Source organism: Budorcas taxicolor, chromosome 2 (assembly GCF_023091745.1).
Source record: "Budorcas taxicolor isolate Tak-1 chromosome 2, Takin1.1, whole genome shotgun sequence".
NCBI lineage: Eukaryota > Metazoa > Chordata > Mammalia > Artiodactyla > Bovidae > Budorcas > Budorcas taxicolor.
In genome coordinates, this window is record NC_068911.1 from 175946804 (window position 1) to 175972819 (window position 26016).

General features: G+C 37.6%; 1 protein-coding gene across 1 annotated transcript in view; it reads left to right on the forward strand.

The window, feature by feature from the left end:
* Nucleotides 1–26016, forward strand: part of EIF4G3 (eukaryotic translation initiation factor 4 gamma 3) — a 359681-nt gene that overhangs the window by 76668 nt on the left and 256997 nt on the right. The window contains exon 2 of the mRNA XM_052636017.1: nucleotides 11224–11299. The gene's annotated coding sequence lies outside the window, so the exon portion shown is untranslated. The remainder of the gene's footprint in view (nucleotides 1–11223; nucleotides 11300–26016) is intronic.

A 26016-nucleotide genomic window follows, 5' to 3' on the forward strand; every position in this document is an offset into this window, starting at 1 on the left:
AGAATCTCACTAGCATCAGTCTATTAACATAGTGCCATAATTCTTCTTCCATCTTCATCATGGATGAATTTAATTAATGTTTGGAAACTTAAGGTTTATATTACCAGATATTACATTACTGAGCATTTATTATGTTAAAATGGATAGTCTTGTACAAAGTATTGGGGAAAGCTCTTTTATTAGATTAAATTAAGGGTAGGCAACCTATGATCCACTAATCCGCTGCCTGTTTTTGTAAATGAGCTTTATTGGGACACACCAGAGCCATTCATGTTACCTGTTATCTGTAGCTTCTTTTGCATTGCAGCAGTGTAGGTGAGCAGTACTGGGAGCATACATCTCTCAGGCTCATACAGATACCATGTATACAAAATATTTACTATTTGGCTCCTAGGAAAAAGTTTGCTGGCCCATGGGTTACATTAACAACTTCTAATTTATCATGGTAAACTTCCATATGTAGTTTTTCACCTTTGCCTCCTTATCTCCGTGTTATTTTTATTAATTACTTCTTTATTTCTTTTGTTGGTTTATTTTCTGATTAACTGACTCTTCTGTCATCTCTGTTCTGTTACTGATACCACCTGATGATTTTTTTAAAAGATATTGTATCATTCAGGTTCAAAATTTCCACTTGGTTCCTTTTTATAATTTGTATCAACCTGCTGCCAATTTCTGTCTCTCCCTTCACTTCAGATGGGTCTACCTTTACCTCTTGGAGCATAGTTAAAATAATTGCTTTTATGTCTGTGCTTGGTAATTCTAACATCGAAGTCTTTTCAAGATTGGCATGTATTAATTATCTTCTAAGAATTGGTTAAATTTGCTTGGTTCTTTGTATGTCAGATAATTTTGGATTGTGTCCTAGACACTAAATGTTAAGTGTTATAAAATCTGAATCATTTGTGGAGTACTTTTCTAGGCAGTCAACCCTGTTAGATTTGATTTAATGTTCTTGATAATTGGTTACGTTTTACTGTATTTATATATTAAGTAATTTCAGATTGTATCCTGAACATTTAAAAATTTGTGTTTTGTAGATTTTGGGTCCTTTACAATCCATGGAGAATTGAGATTAAACGTTTTTTTTTAAATAGACAATTAACTTGGTTAGGCTCAGGACTCAAGTTTGTCTCTCTTTGGGGGGTGGTTTTAATCTTGATTTGTTTTCAGACCTTTTAAAATGCTGCTTTTTATCTGTCGCATTTATGTACAACTCTGAGGGTGAGCCTGGGACTTCTATAAGTTTATACAGAAAATTAGAGATCTCTCCCTCCAGTTTGCTTCTTTGGAATTCCGCTAGTACTCTCTGACTCACAAGGGGTCTTTCTCCATTGCCTCTGGCCAAGAAGGGGTTTCTGGAGTATCACAGTGCTCTTTCTTTAATTCTGACCTGCTTAGTAATTTTCCACCAGTGATTTAAATTATGATGAAAAAATTGACTGTCAGATTAGATTTCAAAATGAAATTAAATTGGAATCTGTATGATGAAATTAAATAGGTACAGATGTATTGTGTTTGTATTCAAATGATTGATTACTTACAGTTATGTGCAGCATGAATCAGACATGACTTTGTGACAATTTCAGATGGAAAGAAAACACAGGTGGAGAATATTTATTACAGACAGGGTGAATGTATTAATAAGCTTAGTTTTGAAGTAAAGAAAGAAAGCTTATACAAGGCATGGTTGCTTTGGTAATAAAAAATTGTCTCCCTTCGACTTTACTCTGACAGGATTATACCACATCTGCCTCTCCACAAGTGGTTGAAAGGAAGTGAGTGTTTTGCCTGGAATAGACAAAAAGATTTATTAATATCAGCGGTGCTCTATTAACATAGAGTTTTCCTGTGGAGTAGAGTGTACTCAGTTATTAAATCTCTGCATTTGATGTTAGGTCCTTAGAGCACTAAGGGCCTGCCAAGGATAATTTGATGTGGTTCTCATTGTTGATGATTCTTTATTTTGTGAAGTCATTTCTTCTGTTAAATGTGGATTTCTTTGTTATTGTTTTTCTGGTGTACACACATACTTTGACTCATTTCAAGGTACTATAATCTCCCCTTTGGTGTATTGACAAGCAGTATTGATCCACTGGTTTAAGTAACTGTGCTGTGGCTTGGGTTTGTTCAGTGTGGGTAGAGAAGGATCTTTCCCAGCTGTTACTGGAGAGAGAAGTTTGTCAGGAGTTGTGTCAAGAAGCTGGCTGAGCAGATTTCCATATTGCATGGTTATTGGGCAAGGTTCAGAATAGTATAAGATCCTGCCATTGAGAGAAATTCAGTTCATTGCACAAAATAAGCTACTTATTTTTCTGTGGGGGTACCTGCTTTACTTTTTTTTTTTTTAATCACTCAGTCGTGTCTGACTCTTTGCGACCCCATGGACTGTAGCCTACCAGGCTCCTCTGTCCATGGAATTCTCCAGGCCAGAATACTCGAGTAGGTAGCCAGTTCCCTTCTCCAGGGGATCTTCCCAATCCAGGTATTGAACCCCCAGGTCTTCTGCACTGCAAGTGGATTCTTTACCATCTGAGCCACTGGAGAAGCCCAAAAAGTGAAAGTGAAAGTCGCTCAGTCGTGTCTGACTCTTTGTGACCCCATGGACTGTATAGTATGTGACCCCATGGCCTGGAATTCTCCAGGCCAGAGTACTGGAGTGGGTAGCCTTTCCCTTTTCCAGGGGATCTTCCCAACCCAGGGATCCCAATGAAGGTCTCCCACATTGCAGGTGGATTGTTGACCAGCTGAGCACCAGGGAAGTCGGTTTATTATTGTTACTGTTGCATTAAATTTCTCTTTGCTATGTAGATTTTTAGGATGAGCCATACTTCTTTTAAGTCTAGCGGACTAAGGAATTCCCTGGTGGTCCAATGGTTAGGACTTGGAGCTTTCACTATGGGGCAGAGTTCAATCCCTGGTTGGAACTAAGATCCCATAAGCTGTGTTGCATGGCCAAAAAAAAAAAAAAACAAAAAAACACACAATGTTAAAAAAAAATGTCTAATCTAGATCATGATGATGAAGCATTTTGAGTTTATGACTCTATTGCAATATTCTAGTGTCTATGAATAGAGTGGTAGACAAAACAAAGTGCTTGCCCCATCATGGAGTTTTAATATTTTAAATACTTGTTTAAGAATTAAATAACAACTTTATTGAGATATTCACATACAATAAAATTCACCCATTTAAAATGTACAGTTTCTTGATTTTAGTGTATTTGCGTAGTTTCACTTATAATCTAATTTTAGATTACTTCAAAAAGAAGCATATACTTTACAAGCATCCCTTCTTCCCCCGTTTCCACGAGTCCTCTCCAGCCTAAGCATCCACCAGTCATTTTCTTTTTTACTTTGTGACTACTTAGCATTTTGTGTACTTTTTTTCACTTAGCATTTTGTCTTCAAGGTTCATCCTGTTGTAGTATGTATCAGGATTTCCCTTTCTTTTAATTGCCAGATAAAATTCATTGTCTGAATACACCTCAGTTTTGTCCATCATTCATCAGTCGATGGAAACATTGTTTCTGCTTTCTGGCTGTTGTAAATACTGCTGATAGGAACGTTCATGTATTAGTTTTGTGTGCACACCTTTTTATTTCTCTTACATGTGTATCTAGGAGCAAAATTGCTGAGTCATTTAGTGACTCTATTGCTTAACCTCTGGAGAAGCTCATTTAGTTTTATGAATTCTGACAAATGAAGAGTTTTGCAGCCCCGCCATACTGAAAATGAAAAAATTCATCACCCAGTTACATTCCTTCAGTAGCTTCTTTTTTTAAAAATTTTGTTACAGAATAGTTGATTTACAGTGTTGTATTAGTTTCTGCTATACAGCAAAGTGATTCAGTTATATATATTCTTTCCATTTTCATTTATTATAGGATGTTGAATATGGTTCCCTGTGCTATATAGTAGGACCTTTTTTGTCCATTCTATATATTATAGTTTGCATCTGCTAATCTCAGGCTCCCAGTCCATCCCTCACCTCTGCCCCTGGCAACCATAAGTCTCTTCTCTCTATCTGTGAATCTGTTTCTGTTTTGTAGGTAAGTTCATTTATGTAATATTTTAGATTCCACATAAAGTAATACGATATATGTGTTTCTCTTTCTGACATACTTCACTTGATATAATAATCTCTAGTTGCATCCATGTTGCTGTGGTGGCATTATTTTGGTTTTTCTTTTTTTATGACTGAATAGTTTTCCTGTGTGTGTGTGTATACACATACCATATCTTTATCCAGTTCATCTGTAAATGGACATTTAGTTTATTTATATGTAAATAGTGCTGCTGTGAAGATAGGAGTGCATATTTTTTTGTCTGAATATATGTGCAAGAGTGCAATTGTTGGATCATATAGTGTTGTCTCTTTGAAGATAAACTCTTCCTGAGACCCTAGTAGCCCTTATAGATTTGCTTTTGCCAGAGTGTTTGTAAATGGATGCATAGCCCTTTTGAGTCTAGCTTCTTTCACTTAATTAGCATTTGAGATTCCTTTGTGTTGTTACATCGGCAATTGTTTCCTTTTTGGAACCCTCCAACAGGTGGGAAGGGCTTCCCTGAGTGCTCAGGTCAAAGAATCCACTTGGAGTGCAGGAGACCCCAGTTCAATTCCTGGATTGGGAAGATCTGCTGGAGCAGGGGTAGGCTACCCACTCCAGTAGTCTTGGGCTTCCCTTGTGGCTCATCTGGTAAAGAATCTGCCTGCAATGCGGGAGACCTGGGTTTGATCCCTGGGTTGGAAAATCCCCTGAAGAAGGAAAAGGCTATCCACTCCAGTATTCTGGCCTAGAGAATGCCATGGACGTCCATGGGGTTGCAAAGAGTTGGACACAACTGAGTGACTTTCACTTTCAACAGGTGGGAATGTAAGTTGGTCTAGCCACTATGCTAAACAGTATGGAGGTTCTTCAAAAAACTAAAAACAGAATTATCAAATATTGACAACATGGTCAACAGCCATTTTTGGGGGGCAGTATTGGTCTTTTTTTGTATATAAAGAAAATGAACAAAAATGCTAAGTAGAGTATGTTTCTGGGTAAATTTAAATGTGACTGTCAGGAAATCAGTTTGTTTTATGTGGTGGGTTGTGTTCTGAGGTAAAAAACCAGAGTCAGAACAAAAGCATTTCTGGCTAAGCACTTGGAGACTAATGTTTCTATATTTGTTTTTTTTTTTTTTTTTAAACGCAATGTAATGGTTCCGGTTGTTAATATTAAAATGATGATTTCCAGCAATTTTTAAATCTAAAACACAATGGGAAAGAATGTATAGGCTTGCAATCTAATATCAAAACAGCTTAGGGAAACTAATTTTTTCCTGAAATTGGCAAAAACTCTGGACAGAAATACAGAAAATTGAATATTCGTATATTTTGTAGTAGAAGTATTAATGTATTTGATTAAAAAGTGCTGCCTAAGACCGTGCTGAAGAAGTTATATACTATAAGGAATAGCTTGCCACTGCATTGACTCTCAACAGTGGAAAAATTCTGAGTTACAGTGAGGGATTTTGGACCTGAATTATTAATAATAGCTTAACAGTAAACTGAATTGAAAAAAATACTGAAATTGCTAGTTTTATTTCAGTGCACTTTTAGTGGCAAAATATAAACGGCTTTGAAGCAAAATTTGTATTAAAACATTGGTTGTTGTTCAGTCGCTCAGTTGTGTCCGACTCTTTGCCATCCCATGGACTGCAGCATGCCAGGTCTCCCTGTCTTTCACCATCTCCCAGAGCTTGCTCAAGCTCTTGTCCATGGAGTCGGTGATGCCATCCAACCATCTCATCCTCTGTCGTCCCCTTCTCCTCCTGCCCCCAATCCCTCCCAGCATCAGGGTCTTTTCTAATGAGTCAGCTCTTCGCATCAGGTGGCCAAAGTATTGGAGTTTCAGCTTCAGCATCAGTCCTTCCAGTGAACACCCAGAACTGATCTCCTTTAGGATGGACTGGTTGGATCTCCTTGCAGTCCAAGAGGCTCTCAAGAGTCTTCTCCAACACCACAGTTGAAAAGCATCAGTTCTTCAGCACTCAGCCTTGGTTATCTTTTTTTTTTAAATCATGTTCTGTCATAGATTCCTCAGTTAAAGTAGGAGTAGATATGTCCATATTGTTTAGGTTTGAGAATACAGTTTCTGGTTTGCTTTTGTCCATACCACAGTTGCTAAAGTTGTGGCCTTAGATTTCTGTAGTTGCCAGTTTGGGTCATTCAAGATGTTCTTTTTGGGATATTTTGCATGTTTGGTTCCTGTACTTGACAACGTCGAATTCTAATTCATTTTAATCTATTTTAATCTTTTCTTATAGCATAGTTTCATGCTTGGATTTGAGAGGCTCTGTCTTTGATACTGTTTAGGGAAATAGAAATTATCTGAGGATGCTTTGCTGTTGTCAGCCGAAGACTTCATTCTGGAATTTGCTTCTCTTACTTTCCTACTGCCTCTAGTGGTACAGCTCTCACCCTTATCTTTTATGATGCTTTTTCCAGCTTAGGAAAGGATTAATACTTTTTAAACGTTACTGTGATAAAATATGCATTTCATAAAATTCAGTCATTTGATGTGTACAGTGCAGTGGTTTTTCGTGCATTCAGATATATGCAACCATTACCACAGTCAATTTTAGAGCATTTCATCACCTTTGAAAGAAACTTAACACCTCTTGACTCCCTCAGTTCATACCTCAATTCGTATCCCTCCATTGCTCCTAGTCCCAAGCAGTCGCTAGCCTTTCTGTCTTTATAGCTGATTCTGAACATTTAATGAAAATTATATAAGAGGCAGTGTGTGGTGATTGACTTCCTTCACTTGGCTGATTGCAGGGTTCATCCGTGTTGTAACATGAACAGTTGGTACAGTTGCTCCTTGAATAACATGGATTTCAAGTCCCTGGGCCCATTGTTCATGAACTGCTCCACAGTCCTTGGCTGACTGCATCTGAGAATGGAGCTGGGGATGTGGAGGGCCAGCTGTAAAGTTATAAGTGGGGTTCTGACTGTGCTGGCAGGGCGACATCTGTAACCCCCACATTGTTTAGGAGTCAATTTGTATTTCATTTCTTTTATTGCCAAATTAAATTCCACGATATACTGCATTTTGTGTATACTCTATTCATCAGTTGATGGACAGTTGATGTGTTTCCACCTTTGGCTATTATAAATAATACTGCATATATATGTATAAATATTTATGCACGAGTTTTTCCAGGACATACTATGCTGTGTATATGCTACTCACTTGAGTGGAGTTGGTGGTCATAATGCAACTTAATGTTTAAGCTTCTGAGGAACTGTCAGGTGGTTTTCCATGGTGGCTGTATTATCTCGTATTATCACCAGCAGTGTATACGGGTTCCAGTTTCTCCGTGTTCTTGCCCACACAGGCTCTTTTACTATAACCTTCCCAGTGGGTATAAAATGGTATTTCATCGTGGTTTTTGATTTGCATTTCCCTGGTGACACTGAGCATCTGTTCATGTAGCTTTTAGTTATTTGTATATCTTCTTTGAAGAAATGTCTGTTCCGATCTTTTGCCCACTTAAAAAGTTGGGTTGTGTTTTTGTTGTTGAGTTTTAAGAATTCTTTATGCTATCTGGATAAAAGTCTCTCATCACACATATTCTTTGCAAATGTTTTTCCGATTCTGTGGGTTGTCATTTCACTTTCTTGATGGTATCTTTTGAAGTACAAAAGTTTTATTTCTGTTGAAGTACAATTTATCTGGGTGGTTTTTTTTTTTTGGTTGCTGTTCTTTTGGTGTCTGTCATACCTGTGCAATTCATTGCCACATACGTAGTCATGTAGATTTATTCCCTTATAAACTTTTAAAAAGTTTATACTTCTAGCTCTACATTTAGGTTTTTGATCCAATTTGGAGTTAAGTTTTGTGTATGTTGTGAAGTGAGCATCCAGTTATTTATTTGTTTATTTTTTGCCTTTGTCTATCTAGTTGTCCCAGGAGGAGATGGTTAATCAGTTTCTATATGTGACAGATCTGAAAAACTCAAAAATAATTTTGTACATTCTTAAGTTATTTTTAAAACATTCTGAACTAATCTGGATCGTTTTCTGTATCATAAACAGTGACACAGGATTTTTTTTAGAATTAAAAATTATGTGGGCGGTGTGTTTATTCACTTGAGTGCATTTACTTTTTAAAGCTAGGTTTAGTTTTCTTTTGTTAGGGTTGTTTTCAAAATATGCTGGTTTATTTAAATTGGATTTCTTTAATTTTTGAAAGACATGTACCTTATGGGTCAGAACTAATATTAAAGGGAAATTTCCAAAGCCAGCTGTATTTGAAACAATGTTTTGAGAAATCGTGTATGGTATCTTGTGAAATACAGTATAGTGTAGAAATTTTGTCCTTATTCTTGTATGTTATAGAAGCTATCCTTTTCATTATCAAAAGTAGGTAGAAATGAGAAAGTAAAGAAAGCATGAATCAACTAACGTAACTATTTTGCCTTAAGGGTTAACTGAGAATGCAGAAAAGATCTTTTCGTTTGTTTGTATCTGTTGAAATTAGTTGCCTGTGTCTTCTCTAAAGCAGTGTTTGTGCAAAGGAATTTGTACCCTTGTTTTCTTTCGCAATGAGACAGTGTTAACTTGAGGCTGTTACTTTAAGAATATTGCTTATGCTGTGCATTGGGATAGCAGCTTTTCTTATAGTGTTGTGGGGCAGAGTTTAGGAACATTCACCTGGGAATTGTAAATGGACTGTTAGTATTTCAGCACACTGGAGGAATATTTCTGTTGACTTTCAGCTGCTTGTTTTCTGATTTGTCAAAATCTACCTTTTGAAGAGGTTCTGACTTTGAGTCAAACCCAGTTTCAGGTATGATTGCTATAGATTTAGAAGCTCATCCTGGTGGAGTTCATTATCTTTGAAATGTTAGTAAACATTTGTGCTAAAAATAATTATAGTTCCCCCTCCTTCCTTCATGGTACAGTAGGAAATGTTCAGATCATTATGTAATCTCATAGATCCTTGGATTTCCCTGATGAAATTTGGTCTCTGAGAATTTATCTGCCTAATTGACATTTAGTGTGGAGAGTTATGTAGTGAGTACTGTAATAATCAATTTAAATTCTATCGTGTTTTAATACTCTTTAAGCTTCAAGTTTTGTTTCTGAAATTTATCTTGTTAATATTTTATTAGAAAGAAAAGGGGGAATTAGGACTTTTTTGCAATTATATTTCTGCTTAAGTCTTATTAGTTCAGTTATTACATATCCACTGTCCAGTCTTGCTAATGATTATGCTTGTATTTCCTAATGACATAATATAAATCATAGCAATTTGAATCACAGAACTGTCAAGTGGGTGTAGTACTCTTATTTCAGGCACGAGATTTGAGAAATAAAAACTGTGTTCTGGAGCATTGCACATGCCTATTGCACACTGCGCATTGTTTGAATTAGAATTTAAATAGTACTGTGATGAGCTGTTTGCTTGTAATAGTGAGCCGGAAGGCAGGGAAGCATTCAGTGATTCATGCTGGAGATACGGAGCTTGATGGGAACTGGTAATAAACTTAATATCAATCTATGAAATTCTGTTGGTAGTTTTCAGAGGGAAATAAGTGAGTACTCTTTGTGACCAAGGGAAAAGAATGTTTGTTACTGGAACATTGACCAAATATATGATTGTCTCTTTAGAAGTCTGGTAATTACAGTAATATTGTTAGCCAGTGAAGTGACCAATAGAAATCCTGAGCCTTAACCTTTCCTTGTAAGATGAAAAGGTATGGTTCAGCCCTTGGGGCCTACTACTGATAACTCACTTAGAACTTATTCCCACATAGTGACAGTTGACCCTAGCTTGAAAAAATAGTAGTTGGCTTTGCAGAATAAAGGTTTTATGTTTTCTACCATTCATATGACCACAATGCAGAACCATAATTCAAAGTAAGTTTTATTTCAGCTAGGAATAGTCTTCATTCTGAAAGAATTGGCAAGCTAATAGAAAGGACTTAAGCCCTGAAACTTGTTAGGGTTATGTTTTCTACATCATAAATATATATATAGTTTCTTTGGATGAAGCAGTTCCTTTATAAATGGTTTGCCTTTGTTATTTCTCAGTGCAGCATTTTAGATCAGTTCTTTGTGTGTAGGGGAGGATGGCATGGTATGCAGCTGTTGTCTGAGGTTGCTAAGTTTAAAGAACTATCTAAAAACTGGTAACAATGTTATTAACATTGAATGACTAAAGCATTGGGTTTTTTTGTTTGGTTTTCCCTCTCTCACCTGGGTAAACTGTTGCAACTTAGATATAAAGAATTTTACTTCTAATGATTCTCTTAGGGCTCCGCCACTTGTAGTCATTCTTACACAGTTATTATTTGCAGCTGTCACTTTGTCTTCCTGTTTCACTGAATTAAAAAGGCACATGATGTGAGAATTAATTTGTTGAAGAAAGGATACTGTCTCATTTTGGGTTTATTACATTTGTAGTCTTTTAAAATACATTTAAATTATAAAAATAACTTATTTTTACTGTAGGAAAGGCACATAATACGGGTTTGTGATCCTGTCATCCAGAGAGAGCTGCTGTTAGTCTTTTGGTGCCACGCTCTCGGTTGCCATTCTTAAAGAGGTGGAATGCTGCCTTACCAGCGAGAAGAGCTCACATCTTTCAGTTTTGAAGCTGGATAAAATGACACTCTTTTGAAGAATATCCTGACAACATGTTGAAATATTTTAAACTAAATTGTGGTGGAGAGCCTTTTTTAAAAATGAAGAGTTGATGGTTAGAGATGGGAAAAGTAGTAGCTTTAAAAATAGAAACACAAGGAAGCAGTTGTATTTGCCATTCCTGTGTAGTTGGAACAGACTTGGTCTTTGTCAGTAGTTTCCACATTGATGAATTAGTCTTATCTTCCTGAGTATCCTGCTTATACTTCTTAGTCTTTTTCTCTAAGAAGTAAAGGTGGTAGAGCCTCATCGCGGGCCTAAAGTTAGGAGGCTTGTTGTATGATTTTTATTTGTTTTGAGTTTCCATGGAATGGTTATCATGGGACTCCCTTTTGGAGAGATTGATCTAATCACGCTAGGAAATTTGAAATACTTTGTTTTCCAGTTTCTCTGGAGAAGTAAGCGGATAGCCCCACTAATTGGATGACAAAGCTTGGGTTGGTGACGGGATTTTGTGGTCGTAAGTTGCTCGTACTGCTCAGTTCGTTTTTGAGTTCTCTTATCCTTAACTCGCTCTTCTAGAATTCCTAGAGGACCTGTGCAGCAGCCCCTCGAGGATCGAATCTTTGCTCCTGCTGTCTCGGCAGTGTACAGCGCGGTGAGTACCTACCTCAGGGCTGTTTGTCAGATGGTGTGTGTTTTTTGCACATGAACCTTTGCTCTAATAAACAGTGTTAAATTGGTACATGATATGCATTTAAAAAGTTCAATGAAATCTCAAATAGAATTAGATGCATATAATGTAATGTGATCCCTGTCATCTTACTGTAAGAAGTAGACATTGAAAGAAGCATTCTGTTAAGGTAGATTGACTCATGCATCTGTGTTTGTTTTCCTCCCTTTTCTGCCTTCCATAAATATTGTGGTTCTTCTAGGATACTGAGTTTTAATTTTTAATTTTTTTTTTTTTTACTATTTTCCCTTCAATTTTAATAAATTTTACTTTTTTGCCTTAAATTTTTAATTTTACTATTTTTCAATCTTTGCATGTAAAAATGCAGAAAGTTTAGAAAACAGTGGTTTTAATGGAAGGGAATTTAAATATTTATGTTAAATGATTTAAGTTCATGCATGACTGGAAATTTGAAAGAGGATGAATATAATAAATTAGAAGTGGAATTCAGGGATCTTACAGTAAGTCTAAGGGAATTTAGGAGAGAATTGTGGATTTTTTTTATTTTTTGTCTGTGCTGCACTGCTTGTGGGTTTTTTTTTTCCCCTAATCAGGGATTGAACCCAAGCCCTTAGCAGTGAATATGTGGAGTCTGAACCACTGGAAAGCCAGGGAATTCCTGGACATACCTTTCTAATGTTTTATTTCATCAAACCATTCATTTCTAGGATAGGGTGCTTTAAAGAAACTCATGATGTAGTGAGAGAGTAAATAATTGTAATCCAGCTGATACAATAAAGCAAGAATTCTTACCTGTTTGGTTATAAATTACTTTTAGAGTCTGAAAATGGTCGCAGTGCATTCTCCTAAGAAAAGATCATATATCCAGTGTTTGCAGATAATTTCAGAACTTCACGGATGTTCATCAGACCATTCATAAGACGCTGGTTAAGAACCTTAGTTAGAGATATCAGTTCACTTCAGTTGCTCAGTCGTGTCCAACTCTTTGCAACCCCATGGACTGTAGCACACCAGGCTTCCCTGTCCATCACCAACTCCCGGAGTGTGCTCAAACTCATGTTCATCAAGTCGGTGATGCCATCTAACCATCTCATCCTGTGTCTTCCCCTTCTCCTCCTGCCTTCAATTCTTCCCAGCATCCGAGTCTTTTTACAGTGAGTCAGTTCTTCGCATCAGGTGGCCAAAGTTAGAGATATGAACATGCTATTATATGCTTCGTTGAGGAAGAGGCAGTAAGCCAGAAGATATAGGACCTTCTAGACAGAAAAGGGAAGAAAAGGCCTTCTAGGAAGTTAGGAATTAGAGGCATGGTTAGTGGAATGCTAAGTAGTCAGTCATGTGTGGGATGTGTGTTTGGTTTTGTAGCAGAAGTAGAGATGAAGAAAGTGGGTTTTAAAGGTTTTAAGGTCATCCTAAAGAGAGAGAACTTTGTTATGTGGGTAATGAGTAAGGTAATTGTTTTTCTGGTTTGCTCAAAATGAGTCTCAGTTTACACTGGTATAAATCAGCTGAGCTACCTGTTAATTATGTTTTGAACCCTCTACAGCTCCTAAAATGGACTCAGTTTGGATGATGAACTATCTGCTCCCTCTACTAATTGGGAACCTTCAACTTATGTTAAAAAATAATCTTTAATTTTTTTTCTGGCACAGCTTCCTCCAGGCCAGAGTTGTTTGTTTGTTTGTAGTCCTGAGCTTAGGGAATCTCCCTGCTGATCCATGGTTAAGACTACACACTTCTATTATAGGGAACATGAGTTCTGTCCCTGGTTGGGGAACTAAAATCCCAGACACTCCACAATGTGGCCAAAAAAAAAAAGTTCTGAGCTTAAAGGCTGTAGAATTTTATCAGGCATAACTCTTTAACATACAATTTTTTCTAATTTTGAAGGGATACCTTCAACATTAACTTATTTAGGAAAAAGAAGAAAATGTAATTTTCTAGTAATCTTGACTCACTTTCTAGAGGCATCTACTCTAACCAATTTTTGGTATATTTTCCTTTTTCTCTGTTGTAGGCTCTGTATAAGGTATTTTATTCTCATTAGGTTTTCCTATGCTGTTTGAAACATGTCTTAAATAATAAATGGTTGTATGTTGTTTTGTTTTAAGAATTTTAACATTCATTCAAGGTTTGACAGATTAATTTTTAAGCTTTTAATGTGTTTTAAGCTTTTACTGTTCTAGGTATTGGGAATATAGTAGTGAGCAAACTAAACCTGCAGTTCTTATGGAGCCTATTTTTTTGTGAGATAGAAAAATAGTTACATGTATGTATGTGTGTATGTGTGTGAGATATCCTATTGGGTGGTAATAAATGCCTTGAGGCAAACAAGGCAAGCTAAAGGGATAGGGAATGGCTGGACATCCTACTTTAGTTAGGGCTCCCAGGGAAGTTTTATTTGAAATCCATGGCATTTAAGTAGAAACTTAAGAAATGAGGGTGTGCGATTGCAGATTTTAGGAAAAGTGCATCTCTGGTAGAAGAAACAGCAGAGCCGAGGTGCATAGATGGCGTCTGGAATGTTAGACTGTGTTAGGGTACAGACCAGGGCAGAGACTGAGGAGTTGAGAAAGCCATTGGAAATTTAAGAGCAGAGGAACTGACTTTTTATTTTTAAAGGTAACTTTGTCTTTTATATCAAGGGTAGACTGATGAGGCTAGGTGGCTGTGGCTGTGAGGGGGAAGCGTGAAGATCACTTAGGAGCTTAAGTGTAATACAGGCAATTAATGGTGGCTCGCTGTAAGTCGGCAGTGAAAGAGATGAGTAGTGCAGTTAGCTGTATATTTTGAAAGTAGAGTCAGGATGTGATGAGAGCTTGGATGTGGGAAGTGAGAGAAAGAAGAGTAAAGGAGGATGTCAGAAATCAGCACCTGAGCAGCTGAGTGGATGAGCATGATGCTAGTTACAGGAGTGAACGCTGGGTGAGAAATAGGGCCTTTGTTGAGAAAATGAGTACATGCGAACGTTATTTATGTGAGGAGTTAATAAGCACTAGGTTGTTTCCAGTTTTTCTTATTGTGAGTAATTTATTGAATTTTAACCCTTTTCTGGATTTGGCATTACTGTTGTAGAATAACTTTCTAGAAATGCAGTTACTGGGTTAAAGTGTAGACATGGTACGTAAGTGAGGACACGTGGCATTGTAAACGTAGTCCTTTAGAGAGGAGATAATCAAAATCCTGTGACACAGTACCTGTTGCACAGTTGACATGAATTGCTTTGCATTAAAGTTTTTGAATTTATTTTTCAGTTAGATCAGATTTGACATCTGGTATTAAAAGGTACTGTCATATATATGGTCCTTCAGTTAATTTAAAAAGTTGCTATGTCAGTTATATGAAATGCATATTCTCAAAGGACAAAGACTTTTAGAGAGTACAAAGCTACCTTAAAATATGATGTCTACTTTTTGATCAGTTTTTCCGTTTTTAGTGATTCAGATCGCTTCCTCACTCCTGCAGCGTTGTACACATTAGCAGTGAGCAGGAGGGTAGTTGCCCAGCTGCGTAGTCTCCCCTTTCCTCCACCCCAAGATTATGTATTGGTCTTTAGTCCTGTATTGTCTTGGTCCATTAGGATCATTCCTGTGTCATAAAATAAAGCTAACCTTCAGTTCACCTCCTCCTAGCTCAGCATATGGTGCCCGTATGTCACTTTAATTGAGTTGGTAAAATGCCTTGAAAGGTAAAAGATACCGGGACAGCCTTTAAAAATGATACAGCCAGAGATTTCACTCTTTTATGTCTGATAAGGAGGCTGTATGGCATATGTCAGCCATTTTGGGTTAAATTGTCTGCTGATATTCAGAGAGGCATCAAAAGTAAGACTCCTATAATGCCTTCAATTTTACATTTTGGCCTGCTTACTATTTTATTATCATCTGGCTTTTCTGAATTTCTCCTTGAAACATTTATCAAGGATGAGAGGAATGCTTATGTCATTATTCCTCATTAGTCGTAATTACATTAGGATGATGGATCATATGAACAAAAGAACAAAAAAGCCAGTATTTTTAAATGCTAGTAAGATCAGTATGTACTTTGGTAGAGAGGAAATGATAAAACTAAAGAGGCATGAGCTAGTTTGAAATATAGTCATTAATAACTGTCTTATTGGCATGCTTCCTAAGAACAAATGGTGAAGTTTTACCATATTGTATATTTTTTGGCTTATATGTACATATCCAAGGGTTCTTCATCCTTGCATTCAGCCAACCGTGGATCAGAAATATTTGGGGGGGAAAAAAAGATTTCAAAGAGTTCCAAAAAGCAAAACTTGAATATCCGTTTGCTGGCAGCATATCTACATAGCATTTGCATTGCTTTAGGTATTGGTGTAATCTAGAGATGATTTAAAGGGTAGGAGAGGATGTGTATGCAAATACAAAGCCATTTGATGTAAGAAACTTGAGCTTCCCGAATTTCGCTATCTGTGGAAGGGTGGTCAAGGAACCAATCTCTCTCTGATACTTAGTTTAGTTCAGTTCAGTTCAGTCGCTCAGTAATGTCTGACTCTTTGCGACCCTGTGAACCACAGCATGCCAGGCCTCCCTGAGTTCCGGAGTCCGCCCAAACCCATGTCCATTGAGTCAGTGATGCCATCCAGTCATCTCATCCTCTGTCATCCCCTTCTCCTCCTGCCCTCAATCTTTCCCAGCATCAGGGTCTTTTCAAATGAGTCAGCTCTTCGCATGAGGTAGCCAAAGTATTGGAGTTTCAGCTTCTTTTTGTGGCTGTTTTTTTTTTGAGTATCAGCTTCAACATCAGTCCTACCAATAAACACCCAGGACCGATCTCCTTTCGGATGGACTGGTTGGAGCTCCTTTCAGTCCAAGGGACTCTGAAGAGTCTTCTCCAACACCACAGTTTAAAAGCATCAATGCTTCGACACTCAGTTTTCTTTATAGTCCAACTCTCACATCCATATATGACCACTGGAAAAACCACAGCCTTGACTAGATGGACGTTTGTTGGCAAAGTAATATCTCTGCTTTTTAATATGCTGTCGGTTGGTTATAACTTTCCTTCCAAGGAGTAAGCATCTTTTAATTTCATGGCTGCAGTCACCATCTGCAGTGATTTTGGGAGCCCAGAAAAATAAAGTCAGCCACTGTTTCCACTGTTCCCCCATCTATTTGTTATGAAGTGGTGGGACCGGATGCCATGATCTTCGCTTCCTGAATGTTGAGCTTGAAGCCAACTTTTTCACTCTCCTCTTTCACCTTCACCAAGAGGCTCTTTAGTTCCTCTTCACTTTCTGCCATAAGGGTGGTGTCATCTGCATATCTGAGGTTATTGATATTTCTCCTGGCAATCTTGATTCCAGCTTGTGCTTCTTCCAGCCCAGCGTTTCTCATGACGTACTCTGCATATAACTTAAATAAGCAGGGGGACAATATACAGCCTTGACGTACCCCTTTTCCTATTTGGAACCAGTCTGTTGTTCCATGTCCAGTTCTAACTGTTGCTTCCTGACCTGCATATAGGTTTCTCAAGAGGAAGGTCAGGTGTTCTGGTATTCCCATCTCTTTCAGAATTTTCCACAGTTGATTGTGATCCACACAGTCAAAGGCTTTGGCATAGTCCATAAAGCAGAAATAGATGTTTTTCTGGAATTCTCTTGCTTTTTCGGTGATCCAGCGGATGTTGGCAATTTGATCTCTGGTTCCTCTGCCTTTTCCAAAACCAGCTTGAACATCTGGAAGTTCATGGTTCACATATTGCTGAAGCCTGGCTTGGAGAATTTTGAGCATTACTTTACTAGCATGTGAGATGAGTGCAATTGTGCGGTCGTTTGAGCATTCTTTGGCGTTGCCTTTCTTTGGGATTGGAATGAAAACTGATCTTTTCCAGTCCTGTGGCCACTGCTGAGTTTTCCAAATTTGCTGGCATATTGAAGGCAGCACTTTCACAGCATCATCTTTCAGGATTTGAAATAGCTCAACTGGAATTCCATCACCTCCACTAGCTTTGTTCCTAGTGATGCTTTCTAAGGCCCACTTGACTTCACAGTCCAGGATGTCTGGCGAGCGATCATACCATCGTGATTATCTTGGTCGTGAAGATCTTTTTTGTACAGTTCTTCTGTGTATTCTTGCCACCTCCTCTTAATATTCTCTACTTCTGTTAGGTCCCTGCCATTTCTATCCTTTATCGAGCCCATCTTTGCATAAAATGTTCTCTTGGTATCTCTGATTTTCTTGAAGAGCTCTCTAGTCTTTCCCATTCTGTTGTTTTCCTCTATTTCTTTGCATTGATCGCTGAGGAAGGATTTCATATCTCTTCTTGCTGTTCTTTGGAACTCTACTTTCAAATGGGTGTATCTTTCCTTTTCTCTTTTGCTTTTCACTTCTCTTCTTTTCACAGCTATTTGTAAGGCCTCCTCAGACAGCCATTTTGCTTTTTTGCATTTCTTTTTCTTGGGGATGGTCTTGATTCCTGTCTCCTGTACAGTGTCATGAACCTCCTTCCGTAGTTCATCAGGCTTTCTATCAGATCTAGTCCCTTAAATCTATTTCTCACTTCCACTGTATAATCATAAGGGATTTGATTTAGGTCATTCCTGAATGGTCTAGTGGTTTTCCCCTACTTTCTTCAATTTCAGTCTGAATTTGGTAATAAGTTCATGATCTGAGCCACAGTCAGCTCCCAGTAGTACACATTTAAGTCATACTAAATATATTCACATTGTCATTCGGACACCATTGCCATCCGTTACAGAACTTTGTTCATCTTACAAAACTATACTTGTTAAATAACAGCTATTCATTCTTCGTTCTTCCAGTCCTTGGAAACCACCACTCTGCTTTCTCTCTCATTTGGCTACTTTATGTACCTTCTGCATATACATGGAATCATACAGTATTTGTCTTTTTTAGTGACTGTCTTATTTCCCTTATGGCTCAGCTCGTAAGGAATCTGCCTACAGTGTGGGAGACCTGGATTGGGAAGATCCCCTGGAGAAGGGAAAGGCTACCCACTCCAGTATTGTGGCCTAGAGAATTCCATGGACTGTATAGTCCATCGGGTCTCAAAGAGTCGACATGACTGAGCGACTTTCACTTTCGCTTTTAGTTCACTTAGCATAATTCCATATTGTTGAATGTGTCAGCATTTTCTTTTTAAGACTGAGTGATGTCCCTTTGTATGTATATAACACATTTTGCTTATGTGTTCCTCTGTCAGTAGACACTTGGTTTGCTTCTTCATTATAGTTACTGTGAAGAATACTGCCATGATACCTCTTTGAAACTCCACTTTCATTTCTTCTGGTTATATGCCTGGAACTTGAATTGCTGAATCATGTGGTGATTTTATTTTTTATATTTTGAGAAAACAAACAATACCATTTTGCACAGTGGCTGTAACATTTTACATTGTGCCCAGAAGTGTACAAGGCTTCCGCTTTCTCCACATCCACTCCAGCCACTGCTGTGTTCTGGGTGTTGTTGGTTTGGTTTGGTTTGGTTTTTGCTGGTAGACATTCTAATGAGTATGAAGTGGTAATCTCACTATAGTATTGATTTGCATTAGCATAATAATTAGTGATGTTGAGCATCTTTTCATGCATGTTCTGGCCATTTGTGTATCTTCTTTAGCGAAATGTCTGTTCAAGTCTTCTGCCCATTTTTGAGTAAAGTTAGTTTTTTCTGTTTAGTGTTAGTAGTTTTCTGTATACTAATCCTGTATCACATATATGACTTACAAATATTTTTCTCATTCTGTGAGCTACATTTTTACTCTGTTGGCAGTGTCTTGATAGATAATTTTTTTTTTTTCATGAGGTACAACTTGTCTATTTTTCCTTTTGTTACTGATGCCATTGGCGTCATATTCAAGAAGTCATTTCTAGATCCAGCGTAATGAAGCTTTTGTCTGAGGTTTTAGGTCTCATGTTTAGGTCATTGATCTGTTTTGAGTTAATTTTTGTGTATGTTGTGTGTAAGGTCCAACTTTGTGCCTTTGTGTGTAGACACTCAGTTTTCCCAGCACTGTTTGCTGACAGTGCTGCCCTTTCCCCATTGAATGACCTTGGCGCTCGTGCTGAACATATGTCTCTGCGAACACGCATTCCTGGGCTCCCTCTTCTCTTCTGTAGATGGTCTGTCTGTATGCTGATAGCACACTGTTTTCATTCCTATAATTTTGTAGTAAGTTTTGAAACAGAAAGTAAGAGTCCTTCAGCTTCTTCTATTTCAAGATTGTTTTGTCTGTTTGGGGTCCCTTGAAATTTCATATAGATTTTAGGATGGATTTTTCTGTTTATGTCTGCTGGGATTTTGATAGGAATTGCATTGGATCTGTAGATCACTGTGGATAGCACTGACATCTTAGCAACATGCAGTCCTTGCTATCTGTGAACATGAGATGTGTCTCCATTTACTTAAGTCTTCTTTCTTTCCACCGTGTTTTGTAGTTTCCATTGTACAAGTGTTTTGTTTCTTTAAGTTAATCCTAAGTGTTCTTGTGGATGCTGTTGTACATGGAAATGTTTTCTTCATTATTTGTGTTTAGAAGTTCAACTGATTTTTGTGTGTTGACTTTGTATCCTGCTACTTTGATGGATTCATTTATTGTTGTAAGAGGTTTTTTTTTTAAATTTTGGTGTGAAATCTGTATACATTGTGTGTGTGTCCAAAATCACTGCAGATGGTGATTGCAGCCATGAAATTAAAAGCCGCTTACTCCTTGGAAGGAAAGTTATGAACAACCTAGGCAGCATATTGAAAAACAGAGACATTACTTTGCCAACAAAGGTCCGTCTAGTCAAGGCTGTGTTTTTCCAATGGTCATGTATGGATGTGAGAGTTGGACTATAAAGAAAGCTGAGTGCCGAAGCATTGATGCTTTTGAACTGTGGTGTTGGAGTAGACTCTTGAGAGTCCCTTGGACTGCAGGGAGATCCAACCAGTCCATCCTAAAGGAGATCAGTCCTGGGTGCTCATTGGAAGGACTGATGCTGAAACTCCAGTACTTTCACCACCTGATGTGAAGAACTGACTCATTTGAAAAGACCCTGATGTTGGGAAAGATTGAAAGTGGGAGGAGAAAGGGACGACAGAGCATCAGATAGGTGGATTGCATCACCGACTTAATGAACATGAGTTTGAGTGAACTCTGGGAGTTGGTGATGGACAGGGAGGCCTGGCGTGCTGCAGTTCATGGGGTCGCAAAGATTTGGCCACGACTGAGCGCCTGAGCTGCACTGAGCCGTGTGTGTGTATACATATATGAACAGTGTCTTCTTTCTCTGCACAGCTCCTGATAGACTTTTAGGTTGTTTCCATATCTTTGCTATTGTGAATAATGCTGCAGTTAATACAGGAATGCAGGTATCTTTTTGATATCTTATTTATTTCCTTTGGATATATACCCAGAAGTAGGATTGCTAGATCATACGATTAGCACATTCTAAGGCTTGTATTACTTTGAAAGATCATCTTCAATTTTACAAAAAATTTTAAGATAGTCTAGATTGAGTATGTTTCATCATTTCCTTGCTTTTCCTGGACTCATTTTACTAATACCTTCAAGTTTTACTTTCTTAAAAATCTGTGTCTTACCCATCACTAGTATTAGCCTCCTTTCTTTAGATAAATCTCACAATCAGCATCATTAAATATTTATGAAATCTAAATGCCACTAAAACTGTGTTAGTTGTCTTTGTTAAAAATAGGTGTGTTAATTAGACCCAGTCTATTTGGTGTATTGCCTTTCTTTCTAAATGTAGAATTGCTAACTGTTGTAATAATTTAAGACATTTTTGAAGTTACTTTTCTGTAGCATTAAAAATATAGCTGAAAAGCCTCTGATTTCTTGGAGCTTGCTTTTAGGGCTTAAACACGTAGTTGTGGTAGAGTTATTAATGATACTGAGACAGTTAGTTCAGTAAATACTTATTGAATAATAATTGTGTGCAAGTTTTTGTGTTAGATAATCTAGGTTAACAGTGGTAGATAATATCCTTATCTTTAAGAGTTTTCATTTTATCACATGAGATGGTTAATACATTATTTGAAGCTCTAGGAAGTTATGAAGTGCAGATGGGGAGAAAGTTTGGACTGTGTACTAATAGAAGGTGAGGAAAGGTGAACGTATTCCAGTTAAATCTTTTGAGATGGATGAGAATTCTACTCTGAAGTGCAATGAGTCATGAAATGTACAGTTAACTCGTTAACAAATGGGGTTTAGCGGCACCCACTCTCCATGCAGTTGAAAATGCTCAGGTATATGTATACCTGGGTATATAAAAATTGAGCAAATCTGGTCAGAGCAGTTCTTCCTGAGGAAACTGACAGAATACTTTATAGAACATTTTCTTTATTATCATCACTAACACTTGGTCAGTACTAACTGTGTACCAGGCTCTCTTCTAAGCACTTTACTTGTATTAATTCATTTAATCCACATTATAGAGGTATGAAGTAAGTACATCTCCTGTTTTAGTTGGGCATTTATTAGTAGTTACTGGGCCCCTGGCAGTGTGCAAAGTGCTGTACATACAGTGGATTGCTTAATCGTTATGGCAACCTTCGTTTACAAATACGGAAATGGAACTCTCTGAAGTTACATAATTTGATTACACATCTGTCTGACTTTATACCGCATGTGAAGTACTATATCTTACTGCGTGGGAAGCTGCCTTCGTCTTGTTCAACTCTCACATAAGGTATAATAGCAATACACAATTTTGGGGGAATCAGGACTCTTTAATCATCTATGAAAGCTATGGATCTACTTTGCAGAACAGTGAGCATACGAATATAGTTTTTACTGCAGTTTTAGAAGAGTTCAAGTATCCTTTGAACCTGGCTAAAGAACCTTTACTTTGGTAAGATTCCTTGCTCTAGTCTAGACCAACTTTCCCCTTGCAAGGGTCCCGTGTTGTACTCTTTTCATGATTCTCAATGTAGGGAAATAGCTCGTTTATTACTTAGTACATTGTGTGTTAAACTGACAGAGACTTTATTAAGATTTTACCCACTTTTCCATCTTGAGGTAACCTTTTTTTAAAGCATTGGTATATGTTTAGCTCATTTATATCCTTGGTATTAAAGATTCTGGATCCATTTTGCTGCCTATCTAGGTATCTGCTGAGTAATGACATTTATGAAAGTTAAGATTCCTTGTCATTAATATTTAATGTGGATTTACTCATTAAATGTTAAACCACATACCTAATTAAAATAATATTTAATATATATTCACTGATTTTTTTCCTTCAGAAGGATTAATTTTAAAGATAAAACGTGTTCTGTTGTTAAATGTCAGCTACAAATAGCTTTTGAATTTGTAAAATAAGAAAATAGTAGATATAGTAATCAAGTTCTTTAATGTTAGAGAATTTTGAAAATGTGTTTCTTTAAACTCTGAGATGGTCTCTGTAGGGCCATTTCATAAAGTATTTTATGCCCTATTCAAACAAAACACAACTGATGGGCCCAATTTAAAATAAAATGAGTCATAGGAAATTGGATTGTTTTAAGTAATTGTGTAGTAAATGAAGTTGTAATTATTTTAAGGAAAAAGAAACAAGGAACATTATTATTTTAAGATAGGCAATTATTATTGCTGTGAAGTTGGCGGCATGAATAGAGACGTCATTTTTTACCATATGTTTTGATAGACATGGAAACATCTAACTCACATCATTCCTTTTTTAATCTTTTAAAAGCACTCTACTGTTAGGGTAATCTTACAGGCAAGAGATTGTGAAGGATTAGCATCTTTGTCTGTTGTGTCATTCTTTGCTTGCTTAGTTGCCATATAGAATACAGAATGGTCAAGAGAAGGATGTTGAGTTTCTTTAGCTCTTACAGATCCCAACGAACCCTTGGATATGTTTCATTCTTAGCATTGTTAAATCAGCAGTACCTTTTTTTCCTTTATTTGTTCAGTATGTTGCAGGAAGAGGGGACCCCTTCCAGGGCCAAAGAGTGGGCTATTGTCTAACAGTTGGAAATGAATTGGGTGAGGAGATACACACTTGATTGTGAATGGGCACCTGGCTGGAGACCAGCAGGGTGACGGAACCCAGGAGAACTGCTGTGCCTTGTGGTTTGCAGTCTCAGGTTTTTTGGTGATGGGATTAGTTTCAGGTTTGTCTCTGGCCAGTCATTCTGACTCAGAGTCCTTCCTGATGATCCATGCATCACTCAGCCAAGATAGATTTCAGCACGAAGGATTCTGGGAGGACATGTGGACTGCCGTCTCCTTTCTCCTTCTGACCTTTTCTGAATTCTTCCAGTTTTCACCTTCTTTACCAGGCCCTGATGCAGATCTTCACTGTGGGGTCTGGGTGGAGCAGGCAGCTTTGGTCCGTGGTCTGCTAATGAGCATCTGTTCAGTGACCTTTCTGTCCTTTCTTTGGTCACACAGTACAGCAGGAGGGACCATGATTCCTCTACCAGGGATCGAACCCGTGCTCCCTGCATTGGAAGTGTGGAGTCTTAACCACTGGATGGCCAGGGGAGGTACCTACTTAACCTGTCTCAAAAAAATCAGAAAAATTAATTAGGAGCATGTTTCAAATATTTATTTAAAAAGTTCTATAGACCAATTAAGAGAGTTTGGTATTGGTGAAAACATGCATAGAAAAGGAAAGAGGTGTAATACTGAAATGTATGATTAAAGATCATTAGACTCAGATAGTGAGCTGGGCTGGGTGAGAATATTTCAGCTTTCTGGAAGGTCTTCATCGCATTAAAATCTTTCCAAATATTGGTCAGGCATTGGCCAGTGCTAATTGTTTTTCAGAGGAAGCTGATAAATTATATAACACAAAAATGTTTGACCCAGACCAAGTTTGGGGTGGATTTCTTTCTTCGTGTATTTTATGTGTTGGGCTAAGTTCTGTGGGAGAAAATGTGGTAGAGAGGGTTCACTTACACTTTGGCTGGAAAGACAGAATGTGCTCACAGGAGTTGAACTGTTAAAAGAACTAGAAGAAAGGAATTGTTCACCATTTCAGGGGAAGAGAGGAAAGCGAAACCAAAACATAACACTAAACAAAAGCAATTTCCTCAGTCTTTGACTGCGCACCAAGGTCTTTGTGCTTTTCTCTTAAGGGATTTCTTTCAAACCCTAACCTGTTCATTCATCAGACTTTGTTTTTTTTGAGCATCTGCTTGTGTGGCATTGTGCAGAGCACAAGAGGTACAGTGCTCTCTGCCTTGAAGATGCTTGGAGCCTAGTGGGAAAGTTGAATGTGATTGATCGTTTAAGTGCAAGTGATTAATGCTGAATTAGAGGTAGGCAGAGAATGTCTTGCTATTCTTGCAAGCATGGAGCTGCAGCTTGAAACTCAGCCAGGGACACAGGGCAATGAGAAATTTATCTCAGGAGAGGTGAGATTTGGATTGAGTTTCTAAAGATAAGGAGAAGGTATACAAGTGAAAAAAGGTATGTTTTGGAAAACTACAAAGAAAAAAGCATCAGAATGTTGGCTCTTGAGCTTTGGAGCCCATCTAAGATTATTAGAAAGAGTTAATTACAAGATAGGAAGGAAGGCTCTAGTAGTTAGAGTCATAGCTAACTAACTACATGACAGCAATTGTAGATGCAGAGAAGTGTGCACATTGGGCTTAGTGACATTCCATTATTTTAAAGTATGTTTTTGCATAAAACTTCATGTTCATAATGGTGAATTTGTACGATCAACAAAAAATTCAGATTGTATTTAATGTGCTGAAGATTTCCATCCAGAATAAGAGAAAAATAAATTTTGCTTATTTAAAGAGATTCATTCCTAGCTATCTGGAAAATCTGAAATTGTACAGTAGAAGGAATGACTGATTTTTCCAGGGATTCCAAGAAAGTGAGGTTATATCATAATCTAATATAAACTGTTCATTAAATGTGATGGGAATGCAGGGTAAAGGAAAGAAGAGACTGAGTTGGTTAAGTCAAGAAAGTGATTTTTTTACTTGTATTGGAGAAAACAGCACATTTTAGGGTTAACGCTATTTATAAATGATAGTGTTTTCTTTGCACCATCATACTCAGCAATAATGTAGCATAGATGTGTGTATACATATCCAGTAGTCTGCCTTCTGATTTGTCTTGTAACTCGGTGGACTAAACACACCAAGCAGGTGTAACATGCAGGTGCTGTGAATAGTGGTGAACACTTGTCAGTGTTGTATTTAGCCCACTGCTTCTTAAAGCTTCAGTTGAATCAGCATCACCTGGTGGGGCCCAGGCTGGAGTTTCCAAATCAGTAAGTCTGGCGTGAGGCCTACAAATGTGAATTTTCAACAGGTAGCCACATGCTGCTGCCGCTGGCGCAGGGCCAGCACTTTGAGGACCACTGCCTTAGGGGTAGTGCAGGTCCCGAGCAGTCCCCTTTCCTGTTTGTAAAATGGGAATCAAAATAGGAATCCTTTGAACCCAAAACTGTTTGATTTACACTTACATGCCTAATACTAGGATTTTAAATAACAGTTTAAATGTTTTTAAACAGTGAAATATTACAATAGCTGCCATTTTGGGAATACTTTTTATATAACAGGCATTGTGATGCATTTTATCTCATTTAGTGTCTTCAGAGAATCTTCACTGAATCTTCAAGATACTCCTTATTTTTCATTTTACAGAGAAAAAAACTGAATCTAGATAATTTGATTGTATAATTTCTGTGTGGTGGAGCCAGAATTTAAACCCAGGTCTCCGTCTGAAAA